This window comes from Somniosus microcephalus, chromosome 5, assembly GCF_052327205.1.
Source record: "Somniosus microcephalus isolate GS21.2 chromosome 5, FLI_Smic_1.0, whole genome shotgun sequence".
NCBI classification, from domain to species: Eukaryota; Metazoa; Chordata; class Chondrichthyes; order Squaliformes; family Somniosidae; genus Somniosus; species Somniosus microcephalus.
The window spans coordinates 193,356,545-193,374,175 of NC_140991.1; the positions used below are offsets into that span (position 1 = coordinate 193,356,545).

Genomic DNA, 17,631 nt, shown 5'->3' on the forward strand with positions numbered 1-17,631 from the left:
GTAATTTCATGGGTGCCGTATTCCTGTGGCTTTTGCTGTATTTCCGCAGCTCCCCTTGCTGCTGCTTCGTACGATACTGCCACGCTGAAAGCCTTATCTAGCGTCAGCTCTTTCTCTGAGAGTAACCTCTTCTGGGTTCCTTCACTCAGGAGTCCACAGACAAATTTGTCCCGTAGGGTATCTGCTAGTCCTGCTCCGAACTGGCAGTGCTTTGATAGCTTGCATAGTTCCGTAAGGTAATCAGCATTGCTCTCATCTTTATGCTGATTTCTCTTGTGGAATTTAAATCTTTCTGCTATCAGCAGCGGTGTAGGATTTAGGTGTTCCTGTAGGATATCAACAATTTCGTTAAAACTCTTCGCCATCGGTTTGACTGGAGTGATCAGGTTCCGCAATAGGCCGTACGTTCTTGCGCCCGTTACGTTTAGTAGCACCGATGCCTTTTTCTCATCGGCTACTTCATTTGCCTTGCAATATACTTCGACTCTTTCCACATACGTGGTCCAGTCTTCTATTGCATTATCGAAGGCAGTGATATTGCCAGTCTTCGGCATCTTGGAGATCTAAGATGGCGCCTCCCGTGCTTTGCCTTCTTCCCCGATTGAACAAAATGGCGCCTCCCGCGCTTTGCCTTCTTCCCCGCTGGATTAAGATGGCGCCTCCCGCGCGTTCTGTCTTTTCCGCTGCTGCTAGCGCTGTTGCTGTCGTTTTTATGCCTTGATGGCGACGCCCTATGGTCTTCGCGCACTTCCCCCCCGCGCTGCTGCCAACGCCGCTCTCCGCGGTCCCCGTGGCAAACTGCATCTCCTCGCGGCTTTCTGCGCTTCTAATTTCTTTTATTTTAATTACTGTTCCTGTCGTCAGAGCAGACCCTATGGGACACTTTCCTCCCTCTTCTCGGGTCTGTACGCTGCCCGGCTTCGTAGCACCGGCCGCGCCCTGTGTGCTCCACCCTTTCTCTCTCTCTCCTCTTCGCGACAACGCTGCTCGGCCCCGTTGAAAAGCCACCCGATCGAGCTCTAGCCCGCCGCAGCCCAGGAAGGATCAGTGTACTACCTGCCACCAGCCCGATTAGCTGGAACACCATAGACTGGATAACCAAGTCCAGCTCTCGACAGCCTCTCCTGCAAATCTTCGAATTCGATGAATCAGAGGGCGGTTGCCCACGGTCGACGCCCGTTTCTTCTGTTTGTTTTTTTTTTCTTTTTGGATTTCTTCCTTCTGGCCTCGACCTCTAACAACTTCGCTTCAGGGATGGATCCCCGTGAGGTGGTGTAGAACTGTAGGTAAGTTCGGATCTGTTCGTCGCCAGTGTAACGTCCGTGTGTAATTGAGACACAGACTGCAGGAGTTGGTTATAACAGGTGTTTACTGAATGGAGACAAAACTGGAAGTACTATACAAAGTTACTGCACAGGCTTATATACCGGGGTGGTCACTACTGGTACTGCAGTATACAGGGGCTGCAGAATATAGTTCCTTCTTCAAAGTACATACACTACACCCCCCACCCCTGAAAACGGGCGTGGGGATCCCAGTCTGCGATTAACCCACGCCAGTTCATTGCGATGCAGGCAGCACATTAAATGGCTGTTTTAAATGAACGGCTGCACACATCAGCAGGGGCTCGACATCGCGGGTGGCTAGCGCTACTTAAAGGCAGCCTGCACCTCTTAAAAGGGACAGTGCATAATGGCGGCAAAAAGTAGTGGGAGTACTTTGAAAAGTGAATATGTGCTGTTGTGGCGGAGACCACATAGGGACAGTAACACAATTCACTATGTATAGCCAATGTTGTTATCGCTCCACGTTATGTACGGAACCTGGTTGGGTTATCAGGGCAGGGTCCCTTTAAGAGTCGTCGATTGTGTGATGACGTCATATAGCCCTGCGACGAGGCCGAGTCCCTCAGTCCATGCGGAGAGTTAATAAAACACACGCGTTTTTCTTTGCTGCTATGAAAGTCTCGCAGTCTGTTTATTCCCAGCGACTCCTACACTGTGATACTTTGAGGAATGACTAAACATATGAGCGAGCGTGCACCAAGGTTTTCAGACACTGCACTGGAGGTCTTGGTGGAGCGAAGGAGAGACATTCCTCATCCGTAGGGAGACAGGAGGCAGGAGGCCCTCCAGACATAAGCTCAGGAGGTAGTGGGAAGAAGCAGTGGCGGAGGTCACTGCTAGGAGTGTAGCTCCAAGAACATGGATGCAGTGCACGAAGAAGTTTAATAATCTGACATGAGTTGTCAAGGTGAGTGAGTTCAATCAAATGACATAACCTACCAACTGCACCACTGGCCTCATCCACTGCTCAGTTCACTAAACACCCATCTACCAACAATCTCTATCAATAAGTACTCAACCCTTCAATTCATATGTTTTACCTCACCCTCACACACTTAGCACTGTTGAAAGCCTCACACTCGCAGCTCGCACTCGCAGGCAGCTATTCAACCATGACAGCCACATCACCCAAACAGTGACACACTTCCTTCTTTCTTGCAGGAGAAGGAAGCGCATAATTGCAGGCCGCAGCAAAGAGCTGGAGGAAGACGGGCACGCCAGCATGTTTTAACCCCCATGGAGGATACCGTGCTGGCCAACATGGGAAGGGCATCACTGAGGCTGTGGTCACTGGCACATGCTGGAGGGATCGATGATGAGGGTATCTGCATGCCTAATCCTCCTTCTCTCTCCCCACTTCTCCCTCATCCTGCAATCTCTTCTCTTCTTCTTCTTCTCTAACTCACAAGCTGCAAATGGTGTAAGCATGCACTTCTTACTATCTCCTCTACCCTCACCACAACCCAACGCTTGTCCCATTTCATTTCAGATACCTAAGAACTGGAACCTTCCCAGTTAGAAGATGAAGAGGAAGAGGACAGTGAAGATGAAGAGACACTATCACTTGATCTTACACTCGCAGCCACCAGCTCAGTGACTGACACTGCACATACTTTAGAGGCTAGGATAAAGGAGGGATCTGCAAGTAGTGAGACGCCAGGAACAAGTGCGTAGCAGCCAGGGCGGGGAAGGATAGCACAAGTGCCAGCTCGCCGAAGGGCGAGGTCGCGCACTAGTTCTGCTCCAGAGGAGTCAGATGAGGACTTTCATGGGCCAGGCTACACACCCAAATGCTTGGTGCACTTAGCAATGGGCTGAGCCAGACACCTGGGCCGCCAGAAGTCTGCACTCAATGTCAAGGAGCATGGAAGAGTCCAGCACCAACTTGGCACAGAGCTTGGAGCCCATCCTTTCCAACGTGGAACAGGTGGCCACCTCCATCAGCATACCTGTGGAACCCACCATGATGCAGCGTCTGATGGCCGATATCACAGCTTTTATTGCAGCACAAACAGCCTCCATCAAAAGTCTGAGAGCTGCAGTGGAAGCTCAGACTGCTGCCATTGTGGCTTCAGATACGATGCCACTGTTCAAAGGGACTTCCACGGCATCACAGCAATCCATCAAACTGTTCTGCAACAGATCAGTCGGATTGCTGAGGCGCCGCCCTGGGAAAGTGGTCGTGGCTCCATGGAGCATGAACCTGCTGTACTCTCTCGGGTTGAGAACATTCCTGCTCCCACTCTTGCCATTCTGCCAGTGCCCTTGCTGCTGACTGTCAGCCAGCCAGCCAGCCCAGACTGCTGCAGCCCAGACCAAGATGGTGCAGTCTGAAGCTGGGCCCTGAACTGCTCGAGGTCGTCCTCGAAGGCCATCCTTAATTCAAGGTCAGCAGCCTCCCACCAGCCATGCTGCAGCTACTGCGGAAGCACCTCTTAGGAGCACTCGGAGAGGCAGAGGCGCACGGAAGACAGGCACTAAGGGGATGCACAAGGGTGATTAGTTTAATTGTGTATGCATTATGTAATGAGTGAATTTATAAAATTGGATTGGAATGTGCATTTTCTGGTGGTTGTTATATTTGTGTTGACAATAATAGAGGAAAGGTAAGAAGTGTGGGACTGTTGGTGAATGGGGAGGTGTGGTTGAGGTTACTGGTATCAGGCGAGAATAATCTGATCACGTAGAGCACGGGCAGAAAGGGAGTTTTAGCCTTCCTTCCTCTCCTTGTTCCTCCACTTCCTGTTGCACTTCCTCCTCTTCCTCCTCCTTCTCTTTCTCATGCTTCTGCTCCTCAGCTTCTCACCCAATAGGTAGTGGCAAGGGCTAGTCCCTTATAATTGCAGGTTGTACAGCATGCAGCATACTACCACAAATCTTGATACCCACTCAGCTGAGTACTGCAGGGCTCCTCCAGAGCAGTCCAGGCAACGGAAGCGTTGCTCGAGGACACCGATGGTGTGCTCTATAATATTCCTTGTGGCAGCATGGCTCTTATTATAGGCGTGCTGTGCACGTGTGTGTGGGTTCCGGACCGGAGTCATGAGCCATGTCACGGGGGGATAGCCCTTGTCACCCAGTAGCCAGCCTTTGACTTGCCATGGTGGCTAAAATACAGGTGGAAGGGAGAACTGCCACAGAATGAATGAATCGTGAGTACTGCCAGGATAACGGGCATTCATCTGCATGACGCGCTGCCTGTAGTCGCACACCAGCTGCATATTGAGGGAGTGAAATCCCTTTCGGTTCATGAAAATGGCAGAGTTCACATGAGGCGCACACAAGGCAATGTGCAGTCAATGTCACGCTGCACCATGGGAAGCCTGAAATCCGTGTAAAACCTCGTGTTCACTCCGCCTGCTTGTCTCTGGTAAGAGGGAATGAGGTGAAAATGTTTCTGTGTATAGAGAGTCTCAGTGATCTCCCTTATACAGCAGTGCACTGAAAACTGTGAGATGTTGCTTATATCTCAAGCAGCAGCCTGGAAGGAACCAGACTCATAAAAGTTAAGAGCCAAGGTCACCTTGATAGCCACAGGCAACGGTGTCCTGGCTCTGATTTGAGGCTACAGTTGTGGCTTCAGCAGTTGGCAGATTTCAGTCACCACCTCTTTTATGAAGCAAATCGTTCTCATGCATTGGTCCTCGCTGAAGTTGCGGTAAGACAATTGCTCCCTGAAGACTTTTGGCGGATATGGTCTCCTGCTGAGAGCCCTTCTCCTCCTCCTTTCCTCCCCTAGCAGCTTGTCCTGCTCTGTGTAACTTTCTTCATTCTCCCAGTCATGTTCAATTCCCAAAGGAAGCCCTACCAGGCCACCTATGTCTGGAAGCAACTTGCTTTAGTACAAGATTTTAAATGGCCAAAAAACAATTCAACACCAGCCAGGCCACTCCCTGTAGAGTATTCAAACTTTAGCCAAGTATTAGTGATTCTATTCGTTCTAGATATAAATTACTGCTAATTAATAAATAAAGATTAGAGATGGCAGCACAGGCAATGTGTCAGGACTGCAATATGTGGGAGTTTGTGGAGAACAAGACTGTCCCGGATTGTCACATCTGCAGTAAATGTCTCTGGCTTGTGACACTCTGGCTCAGAGTCTTTGAGCTGGAGTGTGAGTTAGAGACATTCTGCCACATAAGGGAGGGGGAGGAATTTTTGGAAAATTTTCTCCAGAGTACAGTCACACCTTGGAGGAAAGTACAAATGCAGGAAGGGGAGAGTGTGACTGTTAGTCAGCAAGGTAAGAGGAACCAAGGGGAGATAGAAAAGGAGGTCCCACAGGGACTAGTTCTATCGAACAGGTACAATCTACTTGCTAACTGTGAGGAGCAGGAGGCAGTCCAAGGGTGGGAAGAGCAGAATAGAAAGGTTGTAGTGATCAGGGATTCGATAATTAGAGGGATAGATTTGTACTCTGCGGTCGCGACCAAGAGTCCAGAAGGGTGTGTTGCCTACCTGGTGCAAAGGATTTCTCATAAGCTTATGGGGATTCCATTTGCGAACGGAATCCCATAAACATTAACCCAATCCCCAAATAATTAAATAGCTTACACAACTGGAATAAAAATAAATGTTGCCATTTTCAAATTTAAAGTCTCTTTAATGAAGCACTTACAATAAAAATTGAATTAAAAAAAAAAAAATTTAAACATTTTAATCCAGGCCAAAATTTACATAAACTAATCTTAAATGTTTGTGTATGATATTTTTATTTTTTAATTTAACATTTATATTTACCCTTATGCTGATGAAAGCAGGCCCCACACCAACTTTTACCAGGCATAAGGGTTTCGTGGGCATTTGCTGGGCAGTAGTTGCGCAAATAGCCCAACTCTGCACTGTTGTGTCTGTGTATAATAAGACACAGACTGCAGGAGAACGGTACAACAGGTGTTTACTCAACGTGGCTCACACTGGAACTGATCTGTACAGATTACTACTCAGTACTATATACAGGTGTGGTCACTGCCAGTACTGCAGTATACATGAGCTGTAAAAGATAGTTCCCCCCTTAAAGGTATATACATTACAATTCCTCCCCTTTTAGATTAACAGTACCATAACACTCATTTAACAATTACATATCAAACTAATTACAATTAACACTTTTAACATGCAACATTAGCTCAAAATAGTCTATTTATATATTCAGTCTTTGGGGAGGCTTCCTGATCCTTTCTGGATAGCGCCTTTCCCAAGTGTCTTGCTCTTGGTGCGGAGGCGATCCTGGCCCCCTGTCGTCGGTTGGTTCATCAGCTTCCGATGCTACTGTTTCTGGGGTAGATGCGACCTGTACGTCGGGTTCATCACCAGGTACGTATGGGCGAGGCATGGGGTTGACTTGTTCCTGTGACTCTAGGATCTGGTCAGCATGGCGTCTCACGATGCTCTCCCCAACGTACACTGTGTACATTAGTGGGCCCTGCCGTGTGCATATCGTTCCTGGCTGCCATTTTTCTGTTCGGTAGTCGCGGGCCAAGACTGGTTGCCCTACATTGAAGCTCCTTGTTGGCTTCTCATGGATGTGCTGGAATTGCTTACTCTCAACATCTCTTCGTACGTTTGGTCTGAGCAAATCCAGGCGAGATCTTAACCTTCGGTTAAAGAACATCATGGCTGGGGCCTGGTTGGTGACTGCATGTGTCGCATTCCGGTAGGCGAACAGGAAATTGTCCACCTTGTGCTGCAGCGGAATGTTGTCATTGTACATAGCCTTTATTGCCTTCTTAAAGGTTTGTACGAACCTCTCAGCCAATCCATTTGTGGCTGGATGATACGGGGCGGATGTGTAATGCCTTACCCCATTCTTTTTCAAGAACCTCCGGAACTCTTCGAACACAAACTGTGGTCTGTTGTCGGAGCAAATCTGTCCTGGCAAGCCATTCCTGGCAAAAATGGTCCGTAGGACTGCAATAGTTTTCTCCGTGGTGGTGGAGGACATTTTGATGACCTCAGGCCATTTCGAGTGCGCATCCACGGCTATTAAAAACATTGAGTCCATGAATGGACCAGCAAAATCAATATGCACCCGTTGCCATGGAGATGAGGGCCACTCCCATGGGTGTAGAGGGGCCTGTGGTGGTGCATTTTGGACTTTCTGGCATCCTGAGCAGCTCTTGGTCAGGTCCTCGATTTGTTTATCGATTCCCGGCCACCACACATAAGCCCTGGCTAGGCTTTTCATTTTTACCCCTCCCAGATGACCCTCATGAAGCTCATTGAGCACTCTATCCCTTAACTTGGGTGGAATTACCACTCGGGATCCACACATCAAGGTCCCCCGGCACACTGACAGCTGTTCTCTCCTTGTCGAGAATGCTGGCAACAGTGAGTCGCCATGTGCTGGCCATCCCTTCGCCGTCAAATCATATACCCGAGACAGTGTCGGGTCATTTCGGGTTTCCTTTTCGATATAAGCGTTAGTTACCAGTAGGTATTCAACTATAGTCGAATCGAATATTTCGACCGGATCCGCTGCTGGTGCTTCCTCCGCAGTAGGCAGTGGCAGGCATGATAGCCCATCAGCATTTCCATGCTGTTTCGTGCCCTTATATTCAATCTCATAGTGGTGCACCCCTAGAAAAAGTGAACATCTTTGTAGTCGTTGCACAGTCATCACCGGAACGCCCTTCTTCGGATTAAAAGTGGAGACAAGAGACTGGTGATCAGTCAGCAAGGTGAATTTCTGCCCGTGCAGATAGTGATTGAACTTTTTCACTCCCCACACTAGGCTGAGGGCCTCCCTGTCAATCTGGGGGTAGTAACACTCGGCTGAGGTTAGTGATCATGACGCAAAGGTTATTGGCCTCTCTGAGCCGTCCGAGAATTTGTGCGACAGCACCGCTCCAATGCCGTAGGGTGACGCATCATATGCCAACTGAATTGGTAATGCTGGGTTGTAATGGGCCAATACCTCTTTCAATGTGATTAGTGTTTTGCTCTTCTGGAAAGCTCGTTTACATTCGTCACTCCACTTCCATGGCACCCCAGTTTGCAGTAGGGTGTTCAGTGGGTGTAGTATTGTAGACAAATTTGGCAAGAACTTATGGTAGTAGTTTACCAGCCCGAGGAACGACCTCAGTTGTGACACATTTTCCGGTGCTGGAGCCTTGACTACTGCCTTAATCTTCTCTGGGGACTTATGTAACCCCTCTTTATCGATAACGTGGCCACAATACGAGATCTGTTTTCTAAAAAACTCGCATTTGGGGCGGTTAGCTCGGAGCCCATATTCCTGCAATCTAGTGAGCACCTGCTCCAGGTTGGCAAGGTGATCACTGTCATTTTCACCCGTGACCAGGATGTCGTCCAAATAACACTGGGTCCCTGGGATCCCTTGCAGGACTTGTTCCATTGCCCTCTGCCAAATAGCCGGAGCTGATTCTACTCCGAATACCAGCCGCTTGTATTGGTAGAGACCTTTATGGGTGTTGATTGTGAGGTATTTTTTTGATGCTTCTTCTACCTCCATTTGCAGATACGCCTGGGCCAGATCAATCTTAGTGAAGCGTTTCCCTCCAGATAGCGAGGCGAAAATATCTTCAATCCGCGGAAGTGGATATTGTACGGTGTGAAGGACCGGGTTCACTGTTACCTTAAAGTCCCCACAGATGCGAACCTTCCTTGGTTCCCCAGGCGTGCTGCTCAACGACTTTTTCAATCACAGGGACGATGGGTGTAGCCCACTCGCTCCAGTCTACCTTGGACAGTACACCTGAACGTTCCAGACTCTCCAGCTCTGCTTCGACGGCTGGGCGGATCGCATAAGGTACCGGTCTGGCCTTAAAAAATTTTGGGCTTGCGTTTTCTTCAATTTTAATTGTTGCTGTCATGCCTTTTAGTGTTCCGAGTCCTTGCTGGAACACTTCTTTCGCGTCAGTTAGGATCTTTGACAGTCACCCAGGTGTGACGTCGTCATCCTTTTTGTCAGCCACAGTCAGTGCCTGTATGGAATGCCAATCCAGTTGTATTTTCCGGATCCATTCACGTCCCAGTAATGGTGGTCCTCCGTCTTGCTATACATACAGGTCTAGTTTTGGTGTTTCCTTACCGTTATATATAACGGTCACCCTTATTTTTCCTTTGGGGTAGACTTTTTGCCCTGTGTACGTCTTCAAAATAATTTTTGCGTCTCTCAAGGGTATGTGTGAGAATAGCCGCTGGTAGTCCCATCGGTTTATGACTGTTAGGGCTGATCCTGTGTCCAATTCCATCTTTACCTGGACTCCTGCTATCTTGAGAGTGGCCCAAATGGTTCGGTGATCCTCCATTGTGATCACATTATGTAGTTTCAGACAACTCAGTTCCCTGCTTTCGGAGTCGTTATCATTCTTTTGTTCGTCTGAACTATTCTCCGTCATCTTATGTACGTTCTTGTACTTTTCTTTGGTAGGTTTCTTATTGCTGGTTTTCTTTCCTGACCTGCAGACTCGCGCTATGTGTCCTACTTTTCCACACTGTCTGCACACTTTGTCTTTGAACTAACAATCATTCTGGTCGTGTGTTGTTCTGCCGCAGCGATAGCACTTCTCTGTTCTATATGACATTTCGTTTGTGCCATATTCTTGCGGTCTCTGTTGTATCTCTGCAGCGCCCCGTGCTGCTGCTTCATATGATACCGCAATGCTGAAAGCCTTTTCCAGCGTAAGGTCCTTTTCAGATAAAAGCTGTTTCTGGGTTCCTTCACTTTGAAGCCCACACACAAACTTGTCCCTTAAGGTATCTGCCAGTCCCGCTCCAAACTGGCAGTGTTTCGATAGTTTGCGCAGTTCTGTTAAATAATCAGCATTGCTTTCATCCTTATGCTGGTTCCGTTTGTGAAACTTGAATCTTTCTGCTATCAGCAGCGGTGTGGGGTTTAAATGTTCCTGTAGTATCGTTACTATGTCTTCAAAACTCTTTTCCATTGGCTTCGTTGGGGTTACTAGATTTCGTAATAAACCATACGTCTTTGCACCCATTAAATTTAACAATACTGACGCTTTCTTTTCATCTGACACCTCATTTGCCTTGCAGTATAACTCTATTCGTTCGACATATGTAGTCCAATCTTCGACTTCATTGTCAAATGCGGTGATACTGCCACTCTTCGGCATTTTGGCCTGAACACTTCCCTCTGCAACTGGACCCTGGACTTCCTAACAAACAGACCCCAGTCTGTCAAATTAGGTAACCACACCTCCCCCCCCTGACCCTGAACACGGGGGCCCCACAAGGATGTGTGCTGAGCCCCCTCCTCTACTCCCTCTTGACCCACGACTGTGTGGCTGTTCATGGTTCCAACACCATCATCAAGTTTGCGGATGATACCATGGTGGTAGGCCAGATCACCAACAACGATGAGTCAGCCTACAGGGAGGAGGTCCAGCATCTCGTGAAGTGGTGCGGCCATAACAACCTGGCCCTCAACATCAAGAAAACCAAAGAAATCATTGTGGACTTCAGGAAGTCTAAAGGCGGAAGTCACACCCCCATCCACATCCATGGGGCTGTGGTGGAAAGGGTGGACAGCTTTAAGTTCCTCGGAGTCCACATCACGGAAGACCTCTCCTGGTCCCTCAATACCTCCTCTCTGGTGAAGAAGGCCCAGCAGCGCCTATATTTCCTAAGGAGGCTGAAGGGATGTAACCTGTCACCCCTGATCCTCTCTAACTTTTACCGCTGCACAATAGAGAGCATCCTGACGAACTGTATCACAGTATGGTATGGCAGCTGTAGCTACTATGACCGGAAAGCCCTGCAGCGGGTAGTCAAAACTGCCCAACGCATTACCGGCACCCGGCTACCGACCATAAAGCACATATACCAGAAACGCTGTTTACGGAGGTCACGGACCATCATCAAAGACCCTACCCACCCCAGCCACAGTCTGTTCGCCCTCCTGCCATCTGGGAGACGCTACAGATGCATTCGCACCCGAACGACCAGATTTAGGAACAGCTTCTTTCCCAGGGCTGTCATCCTACTGAACTCCACAAATAAACTCTAAAGCCTGCACATCTACCAATGCACTTTATTATGTTTATGTTAATGTATTACAAGCCAAATGAATGTTGAATGTTTAAATGTCTTAATCTAAATGTACACTCTCGGGAGCCGCAAGCCTACATTTCGTTGTACTGCACTTGTGCACTAACAATGACAATAAAGTTGATTATTATTATGATTATTATGATGATTATTTTGGGTGTGGTTTAAAATGGCATCTCTCAATGGCTTAAAATGGCATCTCCCGCGCTTTCCTTCCTCCCCCGCTGCTGCCAACGCCGCTCCCGGCGGTTCTCGTGGCAATGGCGGCGCCCTGTAGGTTTCGCGCGCTTCTCCTGCGCTGCTGCCAACGCCGCTCTCGGCGGTCCTCGTGGCAATGGCGGCGCCTCGCGGGTTTCTGCGCGTCTCTCTGTCCCTCTCTTCGACGCTGCTCGGCCCCTGAACACCGGCTGCGCCCTGTGCGCTCTGCCCTCTCTTTCTCTCCCCCATCGACGCTGCTCGGCCCTTTGCTGTGCCGCTCGGTCGGGCTCTAGCCTGCCGCTGTTCGGGAAGGGTCTGCGCACTACCTGTTGCCAGCCCGTTTCGCTGGACCACCTCAACTGGAAAGCCAAGCCTGGCTCTCGACAGCCTCCCCCGCAATTCTCGAGTCTCTGCTGGATGACTGGGCGGTTGCCCGTGGTCGACGCCCGAGTCTCTGGCCTTGACCTCCAATCCACTGATCTCCAGGAACGAATCCCCGGGAGGTGATGCAGAGTTGCAGGTAGGTTCGAACTTGCCTTGTCGCCAATGTTGTGTCTGTGTATAATAAGACACAGACTGCAGGAGAACAGTACAACAGGTGTTTACTCAACGTGGTTCACACTGGAACTGATCTGTACAGATTACTACTCAGTACTATATACAGGTGTGGTCACTGCCGGTACTGCAGTATACATGAGCTGTAAAAGATAGTTCCCCCCTTAAAGGTATATACATTACATGCACCAGCAAAAGTGATTTTTGGGTTGGGTTGGAGATCACTAGTTCCGGGTTTTCACACATGCACAGCACATGCCAAAATACGGAACTTGCGGGGCCTTTTATAAGACTTACGACGGCGTACGCTGTGTGTACTCCATCATGGGGAACGGAAAATCCGGGCCAATATATTTGGATTCCGCAAAGCCCTTCGATAAAATACGGTATAGTAGAACATGTAAGATCAGAACATGGAGTCAGGGCACAAGTAACAGAATGGATCGCAAGCTGGCTACAAAATAGAAAACAGAGAGTAGGAGTTAAAAGTAGGAACTCAGACTGGGAAAAGGTGGGAATCGGTGTTCCACAAGGATCGGTGCTGGTACCACTGTTGTTCACTATTTATATAAACAATTTGGACTCGGGAATCGGAAGTACAATTTCAAAATTTGCAGATGGCACCAAATTGGTGGAGTTGTTAATGCAGAGAAAGACTGTGACAAAATACAGGAAGACATTAATAAACTTACAGAATGGGCGTGTAATTGGCAAATTAACTTCAATATAGATAAATGTAAGGTGGTACATTTTGGAAAGAAGAATAAGGAGGCCATGTACTGGTTAATAAGACCATAAAAAGCAAACGAAGCTCTGAGGTTCATTTCTAGAGGGGTAGAATTGAAAAGCAGAGAAGTTATGTTAAACTTGTATAGAACTTTGATTCTATGATTCTATCCTTAGATAGATCGCACTTGGAGTAATGTGAACTGTTCTGGTCTCCATATTATAAAAATGATACAGAGGCACTGGAGAAGGTGCAAAAAAGATTTACAAGAATGACACCAGAACTGAGAGGTTATACCTATCAGGAAAGATTGAACAGGCTGGGGCTCTTTTCTCTAAGAAAGGGAAGACTGAGGGGTGACCTGATAGCAGCCTTTAAGATTATGAAAGGGTTTGAATGTAGACGTAGAGAAGATGTTTCCACTTGCGGGGGAGACCGGAACTAGGGGCCATAAACATAAGGTAGTCACTAATAAATACAATAGGGAATTCAGGAGAAACACCTTTACCAAGAGGGTGTTAGAATGTGGAACTCACTACCACAAGGAGTAGTTGAGGCGACTAACATTTAAGGGGAAGCTAGATAAACACATGAGGGAGAAAGGAATGGAAGGATACATTGATGGGGTTAGATGAAGAAGGGTGGGAGAAGGTTCATGTGGAGCATAAACACCAGCATGGACCTGTTGGGCCGAATGGCCTGTTTCTGTGCTGTAAGTACTGTGTAACTATGTAATATAGGAAAGCTCCAAAAACATGCACCAGCAGCCTGAAAAAATAATCCAGCAACTAACCTGTATGTAATTCATGATCCCTTTAAATAGTGCTGGTGGGGGGTCCTTCATTCCGTTTAGCATCATGTTCTTGCTGTGCGAGGTTAAAACATGGCGTTGGCTGGAGTATGGAGTTCGAAAATGGCAGCTCTGATGTCCAATCAGAGTTGCACACTGATTTGCATCATCATCTCACTGCTCAACGTGTTGCCAGTGGGCATTAGGTGCACGCGAGCAAACCCCTTTACCAGGATGCCGTCCTGTGTACATCCCGTCGGAAGTGTGTGCGCACATCTCGGACCCCATTTTCAATCCTTATGTAGTCGTGTAGTGCCTAAAAAAACAGGCGCTACATGGCCCAATTTAGCCCCCATAGAATTCAGTATTGTTAGTCACAGAATTTTACAGCATGATTCTACAGCTACAAATGGTTTTCTCCAATAACCTGTACATAACCGTAGTTCACAAATTTAAGTAGCTGTGGCAAATCATGATTTATATATAATCTAACATGTTCCATGATTTTAACAGTTAATCTAAGTTACCAGAAAATCCTCTGCATATTTATTATATGAAATAATGATTCTGTTATTAGCTCTCTAACTGTATTAGAAAGCACGCAATCCTGACTATTAACCTAATGTTTTTTTTTAATGCAACCATAATGTGAAAAATTACCTACATATATTTTATGAAGACACTGTACAGGTTGTCACGTGGTACTTAGAAGTATACATTGATACACTAAAGTATGTTGTGCACACATTGGCAAAATTGCTCTTTTTGAGGGGATCAGTATAATGTAATGATACCCCTCGAGACTTGGCTGGGTAAGAAGGCATCAAGACCCTTTCAAATATGATGGTGGGCCTTGTAGGGCACTGGTCGTTTGTAGTCACTCTTTCATTTTCTTGACAGTTGGTCATTGCCTATGTGCAAGTAGTGGGTTCTGAATTTTCCTGAGTTCCAGGCGCAATCCATACTTCACCCATTCTAACTGGGATATGTCCAACAGTTGTAATTAGTGCAAGCTATAAGTAGAATTTTTTTATTAACGTCAAAAGAAGACTTTCAATCAGTTTTTACCTCAAGTTTAAATTATATTTAAATGTACTATATATTGCTATTAACCAGATCTATGGAAAAAATTCTGCTATTTTAGAGATATGTTTGGACTATATTTTGAAAATCATTAAATGTTTGAGCTCTGTTTGACAATAAGAAAATGTGCTGAGTGGAGATATTTCACAGTTCTAGAAATATTCTTCTGCAATATTGACCTCGCCAAAGTCAACTGAAACTAATCTGCTCAAAAGATTATCTATTGATAAGTGCTCCTCACCAGGTAAATACAAAAAACAAAAACAAAAGCAGAGATTTATCAGTAGGATAAAACAGCTGTGCACATTAATTTTGTAAGTTAAATTTTAAGTTCAGTAAGCTAATTCTTATCACCAACTCAAGAGATTTTCTTCATATAAACTTATAAACTTAATATAAAAAAAACTGACCAAGTATTTAGTTGAGGCCTCATTTTGGTAACAGTCCATAGGCTATTGTATTTACCAACAATGGTCATTTGTGTTGTGCTGGAGTGACTAGGCTGCATGAACACAAAGGGGGAATTTTCTGTGGGGGTCAGCGGGCAGGATCGGTGGTGGGACGGGTGGGAAAATGTTTTTTTTACAGCGGGTCGGGACCTCGCTTACAACCAACCGCCACACGCCTTTACTAAATGTCGGGTCTATCAGCGCTGAGCAGACCCGACATGCAGTGACAGGGGGAGGCAATTCAGGTCATTATGACCTTGTTAACAGCTGATTAACAACAATGTTGAGCTCACCTTTAGAATTTAACAGCTCATCCACAGGATCCACACTGCTTGGGGATCACATCTTTTAAGCTGGGCGGGAGTTAAATGGCCATGGAATCATCTCATTACTTGACAGCTTGAAATGTGCTACAAAAGCTCCCACCTCATAGCTGTTCACTTTCCAAGCTCAGAAGCTGTTGCTTACTGCATTTGGAAGACAGATTGAGCTTTATGCAGGTTGCAAGTGTTTGGAGAAAACTCTCTATCCAGTGTCACCTCACTGGAACAACCTCTCTCACCATTGACAGATTGCTTTCGTCATCTCAACTTCACCTGCCATCTATTCCATCAGCATGGTTACAGTTTATACTCTCTCACCTTGGTCCTCAAAATTAGCCACAACACCAGCATCACCAGGCACACCAGCAGCACCAACAACCGCACAAATCTTCTCCGCAATCACCTGATGCTGCACAGGACAGAGGGCTTCAGTACCCGACCACATTGCTGCCCGGGACACCTCAACAGGGCCAGATTTACTTCACTTGACGCTGTTAATCCTGGCTGCCACATGATGCGCCAGGTTGGCACCACCCCACACCAACAACATAAAGCATCCCTACAATGTCCAAGCCATTCCTTTCACACTCATCAGCAATGCGGGGGGTACTGTTATGTCTCACCATCACTGCAACTCACTAAGCCTCTTCCAAAGGTGCACACAAATCTGTCCAATAAGGTGAAGTGTTGAAAATATAGATTTCACTGTATGACAACACATTACCAGAAACTTCACATGAACATTGGCTAAACCTAACAAGTGCCTACCCTTGTATGTTGTTAGCTGGTATGCTTGCAGTAGGATGAGGGTGAGTGTGAGGGGTGGCTCGTGAGATGGGGAAGTGATAATGTAGATAGAGAAGGATGGGTGGAGGTGCAAGGTAAGTTGGTGTGAGTAAGGATGTGCAAGAGTAGGGTATGGAAGGCAGAGTGATGGGGATGCGATAAGTGGCACAGCAGGATGAGGTTGAGTGTGGCTTTGCAGTAACGTTTTGTGATCTACTGAGATCATTGAAAGGTTTGCGCCACTGCAGCCAGGTCCTCCTGATGACATCCCTGCTTGTGCCCCCCTGTGCAATGTGTAACCAGGCTGCGTTGATCTCCTGGGGACGTCTCTGCCACCCATTGGAAGGGAAGAGAACCTCCCTGTGTGCTGTGACTCCCTCCATAAGCATATGGAGGGAGTCATGGGAGAGCCTGGATGCAGTCGTTTACCTCTGTGCAGAGCTTGTCAGTGTTTGCAGCATCTGATGACGCGTCATCAAATGCCGTAATCAGACCCGCTTCCTTCACTTGGCCGGGAAACTTGCTGGGCGGACTTAACAAGCCCAATCAGGGGAAAGTCATGTCGGAGGCCTGTATGGAACCAGCAGCAAGCCTGCGACCCGCCACCGGGTTAGGGTTTTATACAGGCAGGTATGCCACTGTATAGATATCCATGGTTTTAAAGAAGAATGGAGCGGAGAATTGGGCAAAATGCAACTAACTATTCTCTGCTAATTTGTAAGCAAAAGAGGGAGCAGGAGTAGACCATTCAGCCCCTGAAGCCCATTCCGCCATTCTATTAGATCATGGCTGATCTATACTTCAACTTCATTTACCCGCCTTTTCTCCAGATCCCTTGATACCCCTAGCTAACAAGAATCTATTGCTCTCAGTCTTGAAAATGTCAATTGACCCAGAAACTTCATGGGGAATGTGTTCCAGATTTCCACTGCCCTTTGTGTGAAAAATTGCTTCCTGATTTCAATCTTAAATGGCCTAGCTAAACTTTAAGATTATGCCCCCTTGTTCTAGATTTCCCCACCAAAGGAAATAGTTTGTCTATACCTACCCTATTGAATCTCTTTATAATTTCAAACACCTCAATTAGATCATCCCTCAACTTTTTAAACAAAGGAATACAAACCAAGTTTATGCAACCTGTCCTCATAACATAACCCTTTAAGCCCTGGTATAATTCTGGTGAATCTGCGCTGTACCCCTTTCAAGGCCAATATATCCTTCCTGAGGTTCAATGCCCAAAACTGAACACATTACTCCAGGTGGGGTCTGACCAAGGCTCTGTACAACTGAAACATAACTTCCTCACTTTGTATTCCAATCCCCTTGAGATAAATAGTTTCTC

At 47.0% G+C, this 17,631-nt stretch overlaps 1 protein-coding gene across 1 annotated transcript in view; it reads left to right on the top strand.

Moving 5' to 3' along the window:
* Positions 1-17,631, top strand: part of LOC147117497 (ubiquitin-conjugating enzyme E2 E2) — a 554,464-nt gene that overhangs the window by 334,910 nt on the left and 201,923 nt on the right. The window lies entirely within an intron of this gene.